This window comes from Felis catus, chromosome B1, assembly GCF_018350175.1.
Source record: "Felis catus isolate Fca126 chromosome B1, F.catus_Fca126_mat1.0, whole genome shotgun sequence".
Taxonomy (NCBI): domain Eukaryota; kingdom Metazoa; phylum Chordata; class Mammalia; order Carnivora; family Felidae; genus Felis; species Felis catus.
This window is the reverse complement of record NC_058371.1, coordinates 22,280,933-22,301,032: the sequence shown is the minus strand read 5'-3', so window position 1 is coordinate 22,301,032 and position 20,100 is coordinate 22,280,933. Positions and strand designations below refer to the sequence as shown.

The window sequence follows — 20,100 nt, the reverse complement described above, 5'->3', positions numbered from 1 at the left end:
CTGCTTTTGATTTTGTAAGTTAATCACTTATGTATGTAACTCTAAACATCAAAATTTTCACTTATGCTTGTTTTTCACTTTTAAAAAATGACATACTGTTAGCTGCCTTCTGGGTCTGACTTTTATCACATAATATCATATGCCTGATTTATGCATGATACTGCATGCAGGTTAAATTTATTTACTGTTCTGGATGTACTATATTCTATTTAATGACTATACCACTGTTTATTTTCCTGTTAAAAAACACTCAGCTGTTTCTAGAATTGTGCTTTAAGGTTCCGTACTACTTTGAATGTTCTTGTTAGACAAGACCTGGTTCACATATGCAACAGATTCTCAAAGGTATCCTAGGTGAGAAATTGTTGGATGTTAGAAAACATTAATGGTCAGGCTACATCACTATAACAAATAGATAACAAAATATAAAAGCTCAATATAATAGAGGTGTCTTTTCTCCATGGGGCATTGTAGAATAAAATTAGTAAGCAAATGGATTTGCTTCATGCGGTGATTCAAAAACCCAACCTCCTGGGGTTGCCTGGGTGGCTCAGTTCGTTGAGCGTCTGACTCTTGATTTTGGCTCAGGTCATGATCTCACAGTTCATGAGCCCGAGCCCTGCATTGGGTTCTGTGCTGTCAGCGTGGGATTCTCTCCTCTCTCTCTCTCTCTCTCTCTCTCTCTCTCTCTCTCTCTCTCTCTCTCTCTGTCCTTATCCTGCTCATGCTCTCTCACAAAATAAATAAACTTAAAAAAAAAAAAAAGAACCCAGCCTCCTGTTATGTAGTTCCTTCAATTCCTAATGTCTTATTGTCATCTATATGCATTTTAGAAGAAGAAAGCATGTAGAAAAATTATGCTTTTGGTTTAAAAGTCACAACCTAGATTAGCATACATCACCTGTGTTCACATTCCATTGCCTAGAGTTTAAATATGTGGCCAAAATTAAGGTAAAGGAGCTGGGAAAAATAGCCTATCTGTGTGCTGAGAAAGACAAAGATGCATATTATGATCAGCCAGCAGCCCGTGCTACCATCTGCTCCCTAGCCAAATGCCCATCTGCATTCTTTTCACTTTTAGAGCACATTCTCTCCGTCCCTAAAAAAATGTCAACCCAGAGTTCGATAGAGACATTGCACTCGGCTCAAAATCCAAGATCTCTTGGTAATAATGTCCTTTCCATCAGGTCTGGAAGTAGATCTTTATGGTTCAGCAATCTAATGAATTAAATTAAAAACATGTTTGCCAATATATAATAGCAACAAAAGAAAAATGTCATTAATTGCAATGCAATCTTCCCTGTAGAAAAGTAAAAATGTGAAAGGAGATAGTAACTGAATCATAACAATGATCAAATTATGTTGGAGAAGTATTAGGAAGACATTCTTCCTTATCAAAGGGGATAGCACCTTGAACAATGAAAACACTACATCCATTGCTTTTCTTGGCTCTGACTTTACCTTCTGACATATTCTTTACTTGGAAATAATCTTCTAATATCCCAAATTAGCTGATATAGAAGAGTATGCCCTTCTTTGGAATGAGAATCTTTTATAGCTTACTTTCAAATGTTTGAGTGTGAGATCCAGAGTTACATTAAGTGTTAATTAGGCATAGTTTTTTTCTAGCCAAGACTTAGGTGTCATCAGTAATATAATTCTCTCAAAAATAGAATAAGTTTCTGTAAAAATTTGATTACAATGAGATCTATGTGTTAGTTATCACATCACAATCTTTTCTAGACAGTGTATTTATTCATGCTATATTTATTTACATTTATGCTCTGCTTTCTATGTATCTGTCTCTCTCTCATAGACACACACACACACACACACATACACACACTTAACGGTGTGTATCTTGAAACTGTCTAAAATCCTCGTCTTGGAAGGAAATGCAATTCTAGTTCACTTTCCAACCCTAAAAGCCTTGAATTTATGAACTCTTTCCATTGCTTGCGTGTAAAGCATCCAGCTTTTGCCCAAGCTCATCTATATTTTTATAGTACCTTCCTATAATCCCCAAGGAACCACTGATACATATTGACATCTGACTCTTTATGAATGCCTCCTGCAGACCAGTGAACTTAGTGGGCATATTGTCTGCTGTCCAAGTTGTCAAAGGTAACAATTTCAGAAAATATTTTCTCTGACACAACAGAGTATACAGCTATCTAACCTGCAATATTTGTATATTTGGTGCAACCTGCTTGACTGCTAAGACACTGAAACATATTTTGAGTTATACAGCACCTGTTTTCTATAGTTAGGATAGACTAAACATCTATAATAAATAGCTTACACATTGATTCAAGTTGGAATAACAGAAACTGGATTTACACTCTCACGTGAAAGAAGTAATTAAAAAAATATGTATGTGACATTGTCATTGGGAGCATTTGTCACTGGACAAGAAAAACATTTGTGAGGAACAGAAATTAAATGAGGTGACACAAATGTGACATATGAATGCCCATCCTACTTGCTGGCGAGAGTATCTAGATTATAGCACCAGAAGGAAAAGAGCCAGAAATCTGAAGAAGCCAATCCACTGTTGTTCCCAGGCTAGAGTACTATAAATGGGTGAGCTCCACAGAAGGAGGACTCGAGACACGCAGTGTCCCTCTTGAATATTCAGTTGAGCACTGATGGATCAACACGTATGTGAAGAAGCTATTTGAGGCTGAAGGGTACACTACTCAAAAGATTATAGGAAATAGTACTCATGGATTACCCAAGATCAGAAACAATTCCCATTTCCTAAGCAGAGTGGAAAGTTTAGTAATTCAGGGGACACCAGTATCTAATACTGTAACAGTATTTAATACTAGTATTAGAGTATGAAGAAGGATCTTGCCTTAACAGCAGGTAAAATTTTAGCCCTAGAACAAGTACTCTTTTGGTATGACCTAACAAAGCTTAAAAGTAGGACATGAAGAATCAAACTGAATTCAAGAAACTTGACTGCCTCTCATAGCAAAGCTGCAAAATATTTTTAGGGAACAAAAATATCCAGCACCATGTGGCATCTAATAAAAAATTATCAGGTAAAAAAGCAGAAAATACGAGCCATAACGAGGAGAAAAAATAAATCATTACGAAGTGCCTCAGAAATGTCAGATGTAATAGAATTAATAGTTAATAGCATTAAAACAGTTATTAGTACAACCTATCATCACATCAAGATGCTAGAGGGAAAACTGAGCATGCTATATACATAGATGGAAGATATAAAAAACAGCCTAACTTTTGGAGGTGGAAACTACAATGTCTGAGATTTTTTAAAAGACATTAATGTGTTTAATAGCAGATTGGACAAGACATAAAAAATGATTAGTGGATTTGAACACATAAAAATAGAAACTATCCAAAAGGAAAGAGAGTAGGGAAAGTTTATCAAAACACGAAAGAACAAACAATAACAAAAACAGACCATGAGTGAGTTGTGAGACAATTTAAAGTGGTTAGTTATATGTGTAATTTGAAACCCCAAAAAGACAAGGGGGATGGAAAAAATATTTGAACAACGGTGGCTAAAAATTTCCAAATTTGATGAAAACTATAAAACCTCAGTTTTAAGAGGATCAATGAGCCCCAGACAAAAGAAACATGAAGAAAACTACACCAAAGCACAGCATAATCAAAAGTTTAATACCAGTGGTAAAGAGACTATGTTGGAAGCAATGAGAGGAAAAAAGTAAACTTTTGTACAGAGGAAAACTTACAAGGATGTTTGTTGTTTTCTCATCAGAAATGAGTGTTAGAAGACAATGGAGCATCTTTAGAGTACTGAAAAGAAAAAAAAAACCTGTCATCCTAGAATTTTTTATCCTGCAAAAATATCTTCCACAATGCCAATAAAAATACTTTCTCAGATGCACAAAAATTGAGTATGCAAAATTCAACTTTTATTACCAAAATTATTCTTTAAAATCTTCCTATAATTAGACTTCTTAAGTTTTACTGATTTAGCAGGTCTAATTGTGATCCTAATATACATTTAATGTGGGGAATAAGCTTAGGAATTCCCTGAGCTTACACTGATGGGTTAACAAGGCATAAAGAATTAGAAAGCCATAGGATGCTCACACCCAAGTTTGGGTAAGCAAGATTAGGTAAATAGGTCTAGAGAGGGTGGGGCAAAGGTCCCAATATAGAACAAAGGTATATGAGGTAAACAAGAGTAGGTATTCAGGACTGAAACACTCCCCCAGCTTAGTACAATAGCAGAAAGCTGCTTTCACAGGAAGGAAGGACCAAATGGGTCAAACAGGTAAATAGGGCTTTAGACTGCTAAGGGGTGAAGTTGCCCAGAGCAGAGCTAACTAGCAAAAGAAAGGTGCCTTGTTGACCCTGAGGTAGCATGCTCTGCCTGTCTTATCCCCTAGGCTGGCTAAGATAAACAGACACTGTGTCACATATCTGCTGTTAACAACCATCTGCCTGGCAGCAGGATTTTATTTTATATTGGCCCAACCCCCTAACACCATATATCTTCAAAATCCCCTTTCTCTCAGACCCATAAATTAATGTTCACAGATTCATGGTCTCTTTGTCCACATCCATCATGCTTGTAGCCTTGTGATCTTAATAAATATGGAGGAAGGACCCTTAATCAGGGCTCTTGTCTTCTCCCGGACATTAGCCATCTCTCGCATTATAATCCTGCGTCCTGCTTTCTTGCTGGACAAGAAAGAACTCTAGACCCAGAGTCTTGACAATTTACGACTGTGCAAATATCTTTTATTGGTTTATCTATTGCCCATTCATATTACTTGCACATTTTTTCGTTTGACAAAAAACATTCATATTACTTGCACATTTTTTGACATTTTTTTGTTTGATTTGTATTGCATAAAACTAGCTTTTTTCTTTAATATATATAGCTATTATTATCTCTGTTTTATGATGTCTATTGAGTAATATGTTTTATTTTAGTGTAGACAAATTTGCTGACATTTTATTTCATGGTATGCTGGAGTCTTTATAATAAATTAATTTTCCAACCCAATAGCATAAAAATACCCTTCATATATAATTTCTTCCTGAATATTTTTTAAAAATTTTAATTTTTAAATTTTTAAAAAAATGTTTATTTATTTTTAACAGAGAGAGAGAGAAAGAGAGAGAGAGCATGAGTGGGGGAGGGACAGAGAGAGAGGGAGACACAGAATTTGAAGCAGACTCCAGGCTCCGAGCTGTCAGCACAGAGCCCGACCCAAGGCTCAAACTCACAGACTGCAATATCATGACCTGAGCCGAAGTCAGATCCTCAACAAACTGAGCCACCCAGGCGCCCCTTTAAAATTTTTTTTAATGTTTATTTATTTTTTGACACAGAGAGAGAGACAGAGCATGAGTGGGAGAGGGCCAGAGAGAGAGGGAGTAATATTTTCCTAAACATCTTAAAATACAGACATCCCTTGCTTTGCACAGTTCTGATGTGCACAAATTTCAGTTATCATGGTTCAATTAAATAACACTCATCCCACAATAACATGGTTCAAATTTTAGTTACCAGGGTATTTTAACCGTGAATAAGTGCAAAGTAACAACTTCATTGTAGCCCTTCAAGCCACAAATTGCTACATAAATAAAAAATGCATACCATGATCAGTGACAAATCATGACATTTCTTTTCAAAGTCTTTTGATGATTGGTCACTGCTCATCTCTTGTTCAGTTTAGGCACAGACAGCAAAGCATGCGGGTGTGTTGTCTCCTGGTGATATACCCAGATGGCATTTAAAAGAATGAATAATCAAAAGAGGGAATTGACCAAAAATGATACAAATGCAATAAAGGAAAGAAAAATGATGACACTAGAAACGAAATTAAAATTGAACAGAAATAGAGTACAGATGAAATAGCTGTCACGGGAACATTGACATGCTGCCACTTGAGAGACTCTAGCTATGCGGCCAGAGGAAGTCAGGGACAACGAATTTATCAACATTAACGGGGACAGTGGTGGGGACGACAAAGATGACGTCCCAGAGGAAATGACACTAGAAAAAAAATCACATTAAAGGAATAAATCCCCACAATAAAGGGGATATTTCACAACCTTCATAGCTCAAAGGATAAAATGTTGGAAGCTACTCCAAATTTTTGGCAATTTATCAAGGCATAGGAAAGATACATGCTCCGTATCACTGGATATGCTCAATGGGAAGAAAGGAAAGACCGTTCAAGTGACTAATGTTGTTTCTTCTGCAAAGAAATGAAACACTGTGATCCTCAACATTCCTAATGTTTTACATTAATATTGCACTAAACAAATTTTAGTTTTACTGTATTTTTTCTACACATACATTTGTGAGCAACGGCAAGAGTTTTATTGTTTTGAAAGAAAAAGAAAAGCTTAAAGGTCATGGAACAATCATAATGTAAAACACGGATTACAAGATCATTTTGCAGTTTTAGCTTGTTCTGGCATCTTTATGGTCCTGCACTTCCAAACAAGCAAAGGCTGCTTGTATTGCTTTTTCTCTTTAATTCCTCATTCATCTAGTATTGCATTTTGGAATTGTATGAAGTAGGAAACTTTTACCTAAGGTGATTTATTTTTCTAAAATATAAGTATCCTAGGGTCTTAGCCCTATTGATAGTCCCCCTCTGTCCTTACTGATCAGCAATGTCATTTGTGTTATATATCTCCTTTGCATGTATAAACTCTGATACACTTTAAAGGTCATTGTCTCTCTGTGCCCACTACTGTATTTTGATTAAAATCTATACACTAAATATTGATAATTCAAAGCAAATGTACCTCTATTTTATCATGCTGCAGGAGCTTCTTAGCTTTTATTGGTCCTTTGATCTGCCTTAATTTAATGATAGGTTAATAAATTCTTTTAGATTTGCACTATATAGAATGAGACTGTTTTCTAATATTTACACACATTTAGATCTTATCTTCCAGGTGAATTACAACTTATAACATGGTAACCTCTTTATCTACAACAATGATTTTATACTAAAGTCTGTTTTGTCTGATACTAATTTACCCTTTCTAGGTTTCCTTGAGTTGGTATTTTCCTGGTACGTCTCTTTCTGTTTCAAAGTTTTCATATATTTATGTTTTAAACATGTTTTTAAAACATCATATAATAATTTTCTTACTTTTTTACTCTAATGTGATAATCTCTATTAACTACCAAGTGTGAATTAACTTCATTTATGTAACTATTGACATATTTGGACTTGCTTTGCTACCTTACTTTTTTTAATTCTTTGTATTTGTATTTCTTTGTCTTGTTTTTCTTCCTGTATTCTTTTTCCTAGATTGATTTAAGCTTTTGTTATTATTTTATTGTATTTTTTTGTACTGGTTTAGAAGTTAAGGCCTTTATATCTGTCCTGTAATCTTTCCCTTGAAATATTATCATGCACATTTAATCAATTTTACCACTCACATCTTACCTCACCTCACTTTAATTCTAAGTATACCCTCCGGATAATCAAGTAAATGTTCCCATCATATATATTTTTTTAAGTTTGTTTATTCTGAGAGGGAGAGAAAGTGCAAGTGGGGCAGGGGCAGAGAGAGAGAGAGAGAGAGAGAGAGAGAGAGAGAGAGAATATCCCAAGGCCCCCGATATGGGGCTTAAACCCACGGATCATGAGATCATGACCTGAGCTGAAGTCAGACACTTAACTGACTGAGCTACCTAGGTGCCCCCAACATACATATATATATATATATATATATATATATATATATATACACACACACACACACACACACACACACACACACACACATACACACACACATACACATACACACACACATATACATATTATATATAATATATATGAAATAAATATAATATATATTATATACATTAATATTACATATATATGCATATATGTACATATGAAACAAAATTTACCATTTTAACCATTTTTAGCCATTTGTACATTTACATTGTTGTGCAACCATGACTACCACCCATCTACAGAACTGTTTTTATCTTGCCAAACAGAAACTAAAGCCATTAAACAGTAGCTCCCCACTCCTGTCTGTTGCATCAGGAAACTGCCATTCCACTCTTTGTCTCTCTGATTTGATCATCTAGTACTCATATGAGTGGAATTATACACTATTTGACCTTTAGTGAATGGCTGATATTACTTACTATAATATCTATAAGGTTTATTTCTATTTTAAAACGTGCCAGAATTTCCATTTACTTTTTTTTTACAATTTCTGCTATTTTCAATGTTGACTAATATTTCATCATATGTATATATCACATCTTATTTGTCTATTCACTTGTGTTGGACACTGGGGTTATTTCCATCTTTCAGCTATTGTGAGTAATGCTACCACGAACATGGGTATGCAACTATCTGAGTCTCTGCATTGAAAACTTTTGGACATACACCAAGAAGTGGAATTTCTGTATCTTATGGTAATTCTATTTTTAATTTTATGAGGAACAATCATGCTGTTTTCCATACTGGCTGCACAATTTTACATTCCCACCAGCAATTTCCTAGAAAAAATTATGAGTATGGATGAGCAGCAGAGTAGAATATATTAGATATTTCAAAAACGTACAAAGTATAGAGAGAAACAATGTTTTCCAAGTGTGTAAATTGCGTCATCTGGAGTTACTTGTTTAAATGCATTTTTCTTACATATCACAGACAAACACTAAGTTTCTGAGACACAATCTGGTAATGTGGATTTCAGGTATGCCTATATTTTGAGAATCACTTGGCAAAATAAGAAGATGTTATGTTCAATCTTGGGTTTAAAAGCAGGTTTTATGAAACTGAGCTTGTCCATAGACTGAATATCCAGCAGAAAGAGAACAATTGAATATTTAAGAGTTTCCCAGGCAGGGAGAAATGGAAGGGGTCTTCAACATAAGTGGTAGAGTGATTTTTGAACGGCAAGATGCCTTCTTAACCTATCTTTCCTTTAATTTACTATAATAAACTTCTTAGAAAAAGCTATGAGTGAAATGGGTTATTAAAAGAAGTAAAAGTAACTTGTTGACTGAGGTGCTACTTAAAGTATATCTGGGAGAACGGTGGAAAGGATACTAAACACACCGGTTGTTAACAACTAAAAGTTTTCTTCACTATAACAAAGAAAAGGTTTGAAAGAAATGGCAGAGTGGTTACTAACTGGAATTAACAAATTAATAAGTCTGCTTTAAGAAAAGGGGAGTTGTGAGGCGCCCAAATGGCTCCGTCCGGGAAGCATCCGACTTCAGTTCAGGTCATGATCTCATGGTTCCTGAGTCTGAGCCCTGCATTGGGCTCTGGGCTGACAGCTCAGAGCCTGGAGCCTTCCTTCGGATTCTGTGTCTCCCTCTCTCTCTGCCCTCCCCCACTCAACACTGCCTCTCTCTCTCAAAAATAAACATTAAAATATTTTTTAATTAAAAAGAAAAGGGGAGTTATAATAAACCCAGTGATACAATTGTGACTTAGTCACCATCATTTGATGTCATTTCCAAATACAGTTGACACTTGAACAATATGGGTTGGAACTGCCTGGGTCTGCTTATCAGCAGAGTTTCTTTTTTTTTTTTTTTTCGATAAATACAGTACAGCATTGTAGATGTATTTTATCTTCCTTACTATTTTCTCAATATTTTATTTTCTCTAGCTGACTTTATTGTAACAATGCAGTGTACAATACAAATAACATTCAAAATATGTGTTAATTGACTGTTGATGTTATCAGTAAGGCTTCTGCCAACAGGAGGCTATTAGTGATTAAGTTTTTATTTATTTTTTTATTTTATTTAAAAAAAATTTTTTTTTCAACGTTTATTTATTTTTGCGACAGAGAGAGACAGAGCATGAACAGGGGAGGGGCAGAGAGAGAGGGAGACACAGAATCGGAAACAGGCTCCAGGCCCTGAGCCATCAGCCCAGAGCCTGACGCGGGGCTCGAACTCACGGAGCGTGAGATCGTGACCTGGCTGAAGTCGTACGCTTAACCGACTGCGCCACCCAGGCGCCCCAGTGATTAAGTTTTTAGGGAGGCAGAAGTTATACACAGAGTTTTTACTGCAAGTGTGGGAGGATGTGTGCTCCTAGCTCCACGTTGTTCAAGGGTCAACTGTAAAAGGAATGTAAACACTAATGTTGTGTTTTTATTACATTTATTTTCTCCTCAAGCCCAGTGCATCATGGGTCTTCTACTCGTATTTTATATTTTCTAAGGGCCATGCACTTTACAAGGTGTTCTACAATATTCCACAAACCTCTAAAGAATGAACCCAAGTCCTATTCAAAATACATCTACCTCATTAAAGAGCATACATTAACAGGAGGAAAAAGAAAAGTACCTACCATCTTGGTAAAAACATGCCAATTAATTTGGGAACCATCTAAATCACACAGATATGAATTTAGTTTACTTAGGTTTTGAATATACAGCATATGCTGATTTTTCTATCTAAACACTGTAAGAGCAGCTGCAAAGTGATGAAAGTGATCACATCATGTTAGGCTTAATCAGAATAGCTCTTGAGACAGTAATGGAGTTAATACGCTGAAAGAAACAGCTGGCTTTGTTTTGTGTTATAATTCCCAGCAATATGGATGAAACCCAGCTGCTGATAATTCCGATTAATTATGTATCAAACTGCAGTTTTATTTTTTTCTGTAATGGTTAAACACAAAGTTTCCAAGGTTTTTCTTGTTTTATTTCTTAAGATATTAAGGACAGATGCTTTCCATAGAATTTGATTTTATACGTGCAATTATTCAGAAACTGATTTAGGATGTGATGAAACGGCTCCAACCACAGCATCTGAGTTGCATAGTGGTAAATTCTGACCTTGTCAGGGAAAGACATTTGAATTATGATTCAACTCCTGTGAAAAATGATATGTCTCCAATATTAGATTAATTTCCTGTAAACTTTACTATTCCACATTACCAAACCTTGTAAATGTCATCTTTATCCATCATCTTGAGGTATTTTGATGTTGCTTGTATAGTAATTTTGATTTCATTTTCAGTTTTTCTAAAAAGACAGTTATTTCCCTATTAAATCATACTGTACATTTTTATTACAAATCTCTTACAAAGATATATAATATCCCTTTGAAAAATTAATGTTTGTTTAGTTTCCAGGTAAATTAGGTAATGGACGGGTAATCTGGAGAGTTAAAGAATACATATTGAACTTCAATTAATAGATTTTTCTACAATATAGAAGTAAACTGTCACTAACTGGTGGGTTAATTCATTCCGTTAATGTTCGTTTTTGCAGAATCTGAAATTGCTAAACACCTAGGTTCATAATGACTTCATTAAAGTGTAAAGAACATCACACCAGGTTCAAGAGACCTAGTGTTTTTATCCCGGATCAACTAAGTCACTTTCATCACTGTAAATGAGATAGAGTTAACCCTTAATGCAGGTTTAAACTGTGCATGCCCACTTACACATTGATGTTTTCTTGATAAATATAGTACAATACTGTAAATACAACTATTCCTCATTTTCTTAATAACATTCTCTTTTCTCCAGTTTCCTTTCATGTAACAATACAGTATATAATATACATGACGTACAAAATATGGGTTACACTAGTATTTATGTTATCAGTAAGACTTCTGGTCAATAGTAGGCTATTAGTAAAGTTTTTTGAGGAGTCAAATTTTATATGTAGATTTTCATCACTGCATGGTGGGGAGGCTGGTGTCCCTAGCCCCTGCATTGTTCAAAGGTCAACTGTATTCAATTTCAATAGGCCTTTCTTTAGTGGTTTACCAAAAATGCAATCAAGGTATCTGTTTCAGAAGTCCCTTCTAGTTCAGATGTTCCATAATGCTATAAGTTCATTATGCTTAATGGACAAAGAATGTTTATGTTTTCACAGCTAAATTTTAGGCATAAGCATATGTAAATTCAGAATAAAGGTATCAATTTATTATTTATTTATTGAGTACCTATTAAATGAAAAAAAACTGCAAAGAGAATAATAATTCTAGATGTGGAAAAACTGCAAAAATTAGCACAAGACTTTGCAACTCTACATCAACTGATAGAGTTGACTTCTCCACTGTTTTGATTGATTTCTCCATCTGGGCTGGCTTTGTGATATATGCTTGACCTATTATTATAATGGTGACACTGTGCCAGTTCTGAGACTAGGCCTCCAGAAGCCTTGAAATTTCACTCTTGCTCTCTTGGAACCCTGAACTGCCAAGCCAAAGTTACAAGCCAAGTCAATGGTCAACAAGCCAGTTAGTTTGCTAGATATTAGGAGACAGCCAGCCAAGCCTCAAAATAACCTGTAGATGCATGAATGAGCCCAGTGAGGAAATGAGATAAACTATCCAGGTAAGCCCCGACCCCATTTGTCAACTCACAGAATTGTGAGCTAAATAAATGCTGCTTGTTTGAAGCAACAAATATTTAGGGTAGTTCACTGTGCACCAATAAATAACCAGTAGAGTGGTTAATATTCATTGGGCTTTTACTTTGTGTCAGGCAGTATTAGTTCAGGCAAATAAAGTGGGTTACCTTATCATTACCCTCATTCTGATCTCTGAAATAAAATTATGTTTACCCTCAGTTTACAGAAGATCACTTTGTGATCTTAAGAAGTTCACTTAACTTACCCAAGGTTATAGAGCTAGTATGCTGTGGAGTCATGATTTTCACCTTGTCATTTTGACATTAATAGCTGAAATCATAGCCAGCTCTTCTCTATTCTTAAACAAACATAGTTGGAGTTTTCTTGTGTGTTACTATTTACAGTGATACAGTTGTCTGAAAACATGAATACCTACATATATATATTCATTTATATTATTACTTTCCACCTTTGTAGAGGAATCTACCCACATGTTCTCCAATTTAAAATACTGGCAAATTTAATGCAGCACTCTTGTCTAGAAGTTGACCACATTACTACCAGAGTTCCTGTTCTTGAAATCGTTTTCCACGTGTACTTGAGACAGTGTATTTGTGATTGCTGCCAGAGCTCTGAAGTCAACTTGTTGGTCACTCTCTGCAGTTGAGGAAGAGAGATTTATTCCTCATTTTTCAAGTTGTAGATCAAAGTATAGTTCAACAGTAATAGCAATGGCTTACTTACTGATCATTTAGTGCATTGAAATGATATTATTTGAACTATATATTAGTTCTTTTCAGGTCTTGCCTCAGATAATTTTTTTCCTCTGTGAATACATATATTGAATAATAGCATTGGATTTACTAATAATCTCCAGAATTTTTTTTTAATGTTAGGGACTTCCTATGCATAAACACATACATATGCATAAATATGTATGTCTATTCATACATGTATATGATATGCACATATGTCTTTAGTTTAATCCTCTGCTGATAATGAAATAAGGTTTAAAATTTATTCTTTTAAAAAAATTTTTTTTAACATTTATTTATTTTTGAGACAGAGAGACAGAGCATGAATGAGGTAAATTCTGAGAGAGAGAGAGACACACAGAACCTGAAACAGGCTCCAGGCTCTGAGCTGTCAGCACAGAGCCCGACGTGGGGCTCGAACTCATGGACCGCGAGCGAGATCGTGACCTGAGCTGAAGTCAGATACTTAACCGACTGAGCCACCCAGGTGCCCCATGATAATGAAATAAGGTTTCAAAGACAAGTACTATAAATTTAATAAGCTTATAAAGAACACCTTTCATAATTTTATTGGCAGTATTTTTCTTAAAATAGTTTCAGAGAAAGGTGATTTTTTACAGAAAAAAAGTATTAAAATCACAGTGAAGACAATGAAAAGGAATGCTGCATTTTTGTTGCCAAAATATAACAAATTTTATAATTTATTTAATTTTCTTATTAAGCTATTATGCACATTGTCTGATATAAACTCACTTAAATAGACAAAGGTATATGAAGACACTGCAAATTGGTTAAAATATAATTTTTTAAACCATAATCAGAGACAATGAAAGTAAGAGACAAAAGGCACTTTGGTCAGTATAAGGATAATCTAACTGACCACATGGTTTTATCAAAGGGAGATTTAGTTATTGCTTTATTAAGAATTATCTACATTGACTAGGGGCACCTGGGTGGCTCAGTCGGTTGAACGTCCGACTTTGGCTCAGGTCATGATCTCACGGTCAGTGGGTTTGAGCCCCGCGTCAGGCTCTGTGCTGACAACTCAGACCCTGGAGCCTGCTTTGGATTCTGTGCCTCCCTCTCTCTCTCTGTCCTTCCCTCACTCATGCTCTGTCTCTGTCAAAAATAAATAAATATTAAAAAAAGAAGTATCTACATTGATTAAAAACTCTTTACAAAAAATCTACATTGCAAAACTCTTCTTTATGCCTCATTTGCATTATATTGAAATCCATAAAACACATTTGCATATTTGACCAATAATTATTCTTTGACTATAGCAAATATACGGTCCCAAAAACAAATCTAAGAAAAAAGAAAAATATTAGATGATGTAAATCTAAGGATTTGGAACTGCTTAAAATACAATTCAGAAATTGTAATTTTTCTGTAAGTCTTCTTATAGAAAATAAGAATTAAAATAATTAAATTTGTCTTTATCTGAATTGATGGAACAGTATTCTAAACAAAGTAAAATTTGCCAGATATTTTTTAACATTTTATGGCATCACCAGCTCCTGCGTTAGAGATTGGCTTTGGGGAAGCCATCTGGTGGCAAAATACCTCAGATCTAAATGAGATTAAGAGTATCTCCAATGAGCATAAGGAAGTCCTTTCAAGAACAACATTCTAATTACCTTTCCATTCCCTCTTACACACACACACATACACATACACAAAATGGAACTTTAGCCAAAAGGATGAAGCCAAGCCATCTTTCCAGTGATGGGGGAAAATATATTTGGATTCAGGAAATAAGTTAAAAGAATTATGCAAAAGTGGAAGTCTTTGTTTCTGAGTTTTACCTAGTGTACCATGACTATATAATGATTAAAGATGGGGCATTGCAGATGATTTCTAATGAGAGTCTCTTGTCCTTCAGGGCCTCTTTCCAAATGGATTTTCATTATTTATTCATTTACACTGAACTTTACAGCATACTACTGGCTGACTGAACCAAAGAACTGACTCCAAAAAAAGAACCGCCCATAAAGTCCCTTCTCAATTTCCTGCAAATAATGCAGTATAATTTTTTATGCTATGATAGTAACTGGAACAGAAAATGTTCTGCTATATTTAAGACATATTTTCATCTGGCTCCATTCCAATAAAAATCATAGATATTGTGAGCTTTTCAATATATAACATACCACCCACCACTAATGGACAATTACTCTGGTTATGAACACTTCATATTAAGTAACTGTATACTTATCTCTTTATAATAACTTAATATTTGAATGCTTTGATATTTACTCTTAGCTTTTTGTAAATTTAGAGTTGCATGATTTAATATATATTGAAATTCTTTAATATAATTTGTTATATAACCCCCAAGCTTTCAGGTTATATTCTTTTAAGGTTCTAAAAAAGGTAATTAATAATTACCTCAAAGGGATGATCAAGGAGAAGATGGTGGCAGAATAGGAGGACCCTAGGCTAGCCTTGTCCTATGAATACAACTAGATAACTATCAAATCATCCTAAAGACTGGCAGAACAAACTCTATAACTAAAGGTAGAGAAGAGGCCACAGTGAAGGACATAGGAAGTGCAGAGATGGAGCTTGGGAGAGAAATGGATCTTGGCCATTAAGGTGGGGAGACAGACATGGTTATGGAAAAGGACCAAAAACAGACTAGCATACAGGGGAGCACTCGGAAAAAATGCATATCCCCATATCAATTGGCTTGGAAAGCAAGAGGGCTGAATTTCATAAGTTCTTGCAATCAGTGGAGCCTGAAGCCTGGAGTTTTACGAGTCAGCAGGCTTGGCTTGGATAGAACCTGGAGGGCATTGCGGCTGGAAGGAGAGAAGGCAGTGTAAACAACCTGTTACATACCGCATGGAAACAGCAATCTGAAGAGCGCCTGAGGCATGCAGTGGGGAGGCTATTTGCTCATCTCCGAGTGCATCCCGGAGAGTCAGCATTCATGGAGAGACCTCTCTGGGAACAAAGGAACTGGCTGGTACCAATTCCCTTCCCTGCCCCTCAGCATAAACAAAGAGTCACCTGTGGGAACCAGCACAGTGCTGACACTCACTACCTAAGTTGTATACACCAAGCCCCACCTCCCACCCCAGTCATGCTTGCCTCAGTCACAGTGAAACAGCACCCCTCCTCCCAGAAGACTGGCCCAAACTCCTGAAACTCTGCATCCCTTGACCCCAAGGTTTTGCAGAACCTTGCTTGGTTCCAGCAATGGTGGTGACAGTTCTCATTTTACAAGAAGACCAGAGCATATCTAGTTAAAATTTGCCACATTCAGGCCAGGGACCAAACACTGCCCACAAAAGACAAAGAGAACCTCTGTAGACAACTAGCCTGAAGGATAAAGCAGCCAGGACACACAAGCAGATCACACTCAACACACACTGGAAACATCCCTGAAGCATCAGACCATGGGGAACACAAAAGGGCACTACAGGACCTTATTCATGAGGGCCATTATCCAAAGAAAAGGAGACATAGTTGACTTTCTTAACACACAGAAATAGGTACAGACAGAACTTAGACAAAACGAGGAGACAAAGGAATTTGTCCCAAATGAAAAAACAGGACAAGGCCACAGCTGGAAATCTAAGCAAAACAGATATACTTGGGGCGCCTGGGTGGCTCAGTCCGTTAAGCGGCCGACTTCGGCTCAGGTCATGATCTCGCGGTCCGTGAGTTCAAGCCCCGCGTCGGGCTCTGTGCTGACAGCTCAGAGCCTGGAGCCTGTTTCAGATTCTGTGTCTCTCTCTCTCTGACCCTTCCCTGTTCATGCTCTGTCTCTCCCTGTCTCAAAAATAAATAAAACGTTAAAAAAAACCAGATATACTTGATGGAGCATTTAAAGCAATGATCCTAAGTATACTCACTAGAATTGAGAAAAGAGTGGAAGACATCAGTGAGAACCTTAACACAGAGATAAAAAAAAAGAACCAATCAGATATGAAGAGTGCAATAAACAAGATTAGAAACGTGCTTGATGCAATAAACAGCAGGCTGGAAGAAGGAGAGGAACGAATTAATGACCTAGAAAAAAGAGTAATGGAAAGTCATCAAGCTGAACAAAAGAGATAAAAAAGAATTACGCAAAATAAGAAGACACTTAGAAAACTCAGCAACTACACCAAACATAATAGCATACTGTAAGTCTCCCAAAAGAAGAAGAGAAAAAGGGTCAGAAAATTTATTTGAAGAAATAACTGAAAACTTCCCTAATGTGGAAAAGGAAACAGGTATCCGGATTCCAGAGGCACAGACAACCCCCGAGAAAATCAACAAGAGGAAATCCACACCAAGACACACTAATTAAATTGGCAAAATATAATGATAAAGAAAAAAAAACTTAAAAGCACCAATATAAAAGGAGACAGTAAATATAAGAGTAACCCCATAGAACTCTCAGGGAATTTTTCAGCAGAAACTTTCCCAGCCTGAAATGAGTGGCATGATGTATTAAAGATGTTGAATGGGGAAAATCTTCAGTCAAGAATACTCTACCCAGCAATGCCATAATTAAGAATAGAAGAGGTAAAGAGTTCCCCAGAAAAATGACCACTAAAAGAGTTCATGACCACTAAACTGGCTCTGCAATAAATATTAAAGGGGACTCTTTGAGTGCAAAGGAAAAACCCAAGTGACAGTATCAGGGTAGGAAACACAAAAGCAGGAAAAAAATGAATATTTCTATAAAAAGAAAAACAGTCAAGGAACTCATAAAATAAAAGAATGTAAAATAAGATAACACATACCAAAAACTTGAGGAAAAGAGTAAAGAATGGGTTCAAACTTAAATGATCATCAATTTAATACAGACTACTATTTGCAGAAAAGGTTATATACAAGCCTAATGGTTACCATATATCAACAAGCACTAATAAACATGCAAAGAATAAATAGAAAGAAATCCAAAAATTTATGAAAGAAAACCAGAAAACCATGAAGGAGAGAAAGAGAGGATGAAATCTTAAACAACCAGAAAACAAGTAATAAAATGGCAATAAGTACATACCTATCAAAAATTATTTTGAATGTAAATGGAAAAAATGCTCCAATCAAAAGACACAGGGTTACGGAATAGATAAATACACAAGACCCATCTGTATGCTGCCTAAAGTAGACTCATATTAGACCTAAAGACACCAGAATATAGAAAGTGAGGGGTAGAGAAACATCTCTCATGAAAATGGGTGTCAAAGACAAAATGGATTTTAAAATAAAGACTGTAACAAAAGATAAAGAAGGACACTATATAATAATAAAGGGTACAATCCAACAAAAAGATACAACAAATGTAATACTGATGCACCCAACATGAAAGCACCCAAATACATAAAACAGTTAATAACAAACATGAAGGAACTAATCAATAATATTACAATGATAGTAGAGGACTTTAACAGCCCATTTACATCAATGGACAGATCATCTAAGCAAAAAAAAAATCAACAAGGCAACAATAGCTTTGAGTGACACACTGGGCCAGATGGGCTTAACAGGTATATTCAGAACATTTCATCCTAAAAAAGCAAAATAAACTTTCTTTTCAAGTGCCCATGGAACATTCTATAGATAGATCACATATTAGGTCACAAAACAAGCCTTGACAAATTCAAGGAGATTGAAGTCATACCATATACCTTTTCTGAACACAATTCTATGAAATAGAAGTCAACCACAAAAAAAAACCTGGAAAAAAACATAAATACATAAGGTTAAATAACATGCTGTTAAATAATGAATGGGAATGTGGCAATAAAAGAAAAAATAGAAAAAAATACATGGAAAGAAGTGAATATGAAACACAGTGGTCTAAAACTTTTGGGACACAGCAAAAGCGGTTCTAAGAGGGAAGTTTATAGCAAAAAAGGTCTATTTCAAGAAGCAAGAAAAATTCCAAACAAAAAACCTAATCTTGAGCCTAAAGGAGCTAGAAAAAGAACAACAACAAACAAAACCTAAAATCAACATAAGGAAGAAAATAATAAAGATGACAGCAGGAATAAATAATATAGAAACTAAAAACAAAACAATAGAACAGATCAATGAAACCAGGAGCTAGTTCTTTGAAAAAAAAAATCAGTAAAATTGATAGACAAGCCTCTAGCCAGACTTATCAAGGGAAAAAAAAAGAGAGAAAGAACTCAAATAAATAAAATTACAAATGAAAGAGAAGAAATAACAACCAATACCACCGAAATACAATTTTAAAAAATATTATGAAAAATTATATGTCAACAAATTCGACAACCTAGAAGAAATAGGTGAATTCCTAGAAACATACAAACTACCAAAACTGAAACAGGAAGAAATATAAATTTTAAACAGACCCCAAAATAGCAAAGGTATTGAATCCGTAATCAAAACTTTTCCAACAAACAAATGTCTAGTGTCAGATGACTTCCCAGGGGAATTCTACCAAACATGTAAAAAAGAGTTAATACCTATTCTTCTCAAACTATTCCAAGACATAGAAATGGAAGGAAAACTTTCAAACTCAAGGAAAGTCATTATTACTTTGATTGTAGAACTAATAGTAAAACTATTACTTTGATTCCCCACCTAAAAGGATAATTACAGGCCAATATGATGAATATGGATGCAAAAATTCTCAACAAAATACTAGCAAATCAAAGCTAACAGTACACTAAAAGAATTATTCACCACAATCAAGTGAGAATTATTCCTGGGCTGCAAGTTCAATATTGGCAAATCAATCAGTGTGATACACCACATTAATAAAAGAAAGGATAAGAACCATAGGATCTTCTTAATAGATACAGAAAAAGCACTTGACAAAGCACAGCACCAATTTTTGATAAAAACCCTCAACAAAGTAGGGGTAGAGGGAACACACCTTAACATCATAAAGGCTATTTACAATAGACCCACAGCTAATATCATCCTCATTGGGGAAAAACTGAGAGCTTTTCCACTATGGTCAGAACAAGACAAGAATGTCCACTCTCATCATTGCTATTTAACATAGTACCAGAAGTTGTAACTCATCAAT

At 35.4% G+C, this 20,100-nt stretch overlaps 1 long non-coding RNA gene across 4 annotated transcripts in view; it reads right to left on the bottom strand.

Annotated features, from left to right (window-relative positions):
- The window catches only part of LOC111560024, a 319,103-nt gene that overhangs the window by 23,704 nt on the left and 275,299 nt on the right, over window positions 1–20,100 (bottom strand). Inside the window, exon 8 of one of the 4 annotated variants that reach the window (XR_006596337.1) lies at window positions 3,726–3,789. The exons of the other annotated variants lie outside the window; for them this stretch is intronic. This is a non-coding gene — a long non-coding RNA (uncharacterized LOC111560024). The remainder of the gene's footprint in view (window positions 1–3,725; window positions 3,790–20,100) is intronic. 4 annotated transcript variants of the gene reach the window in all.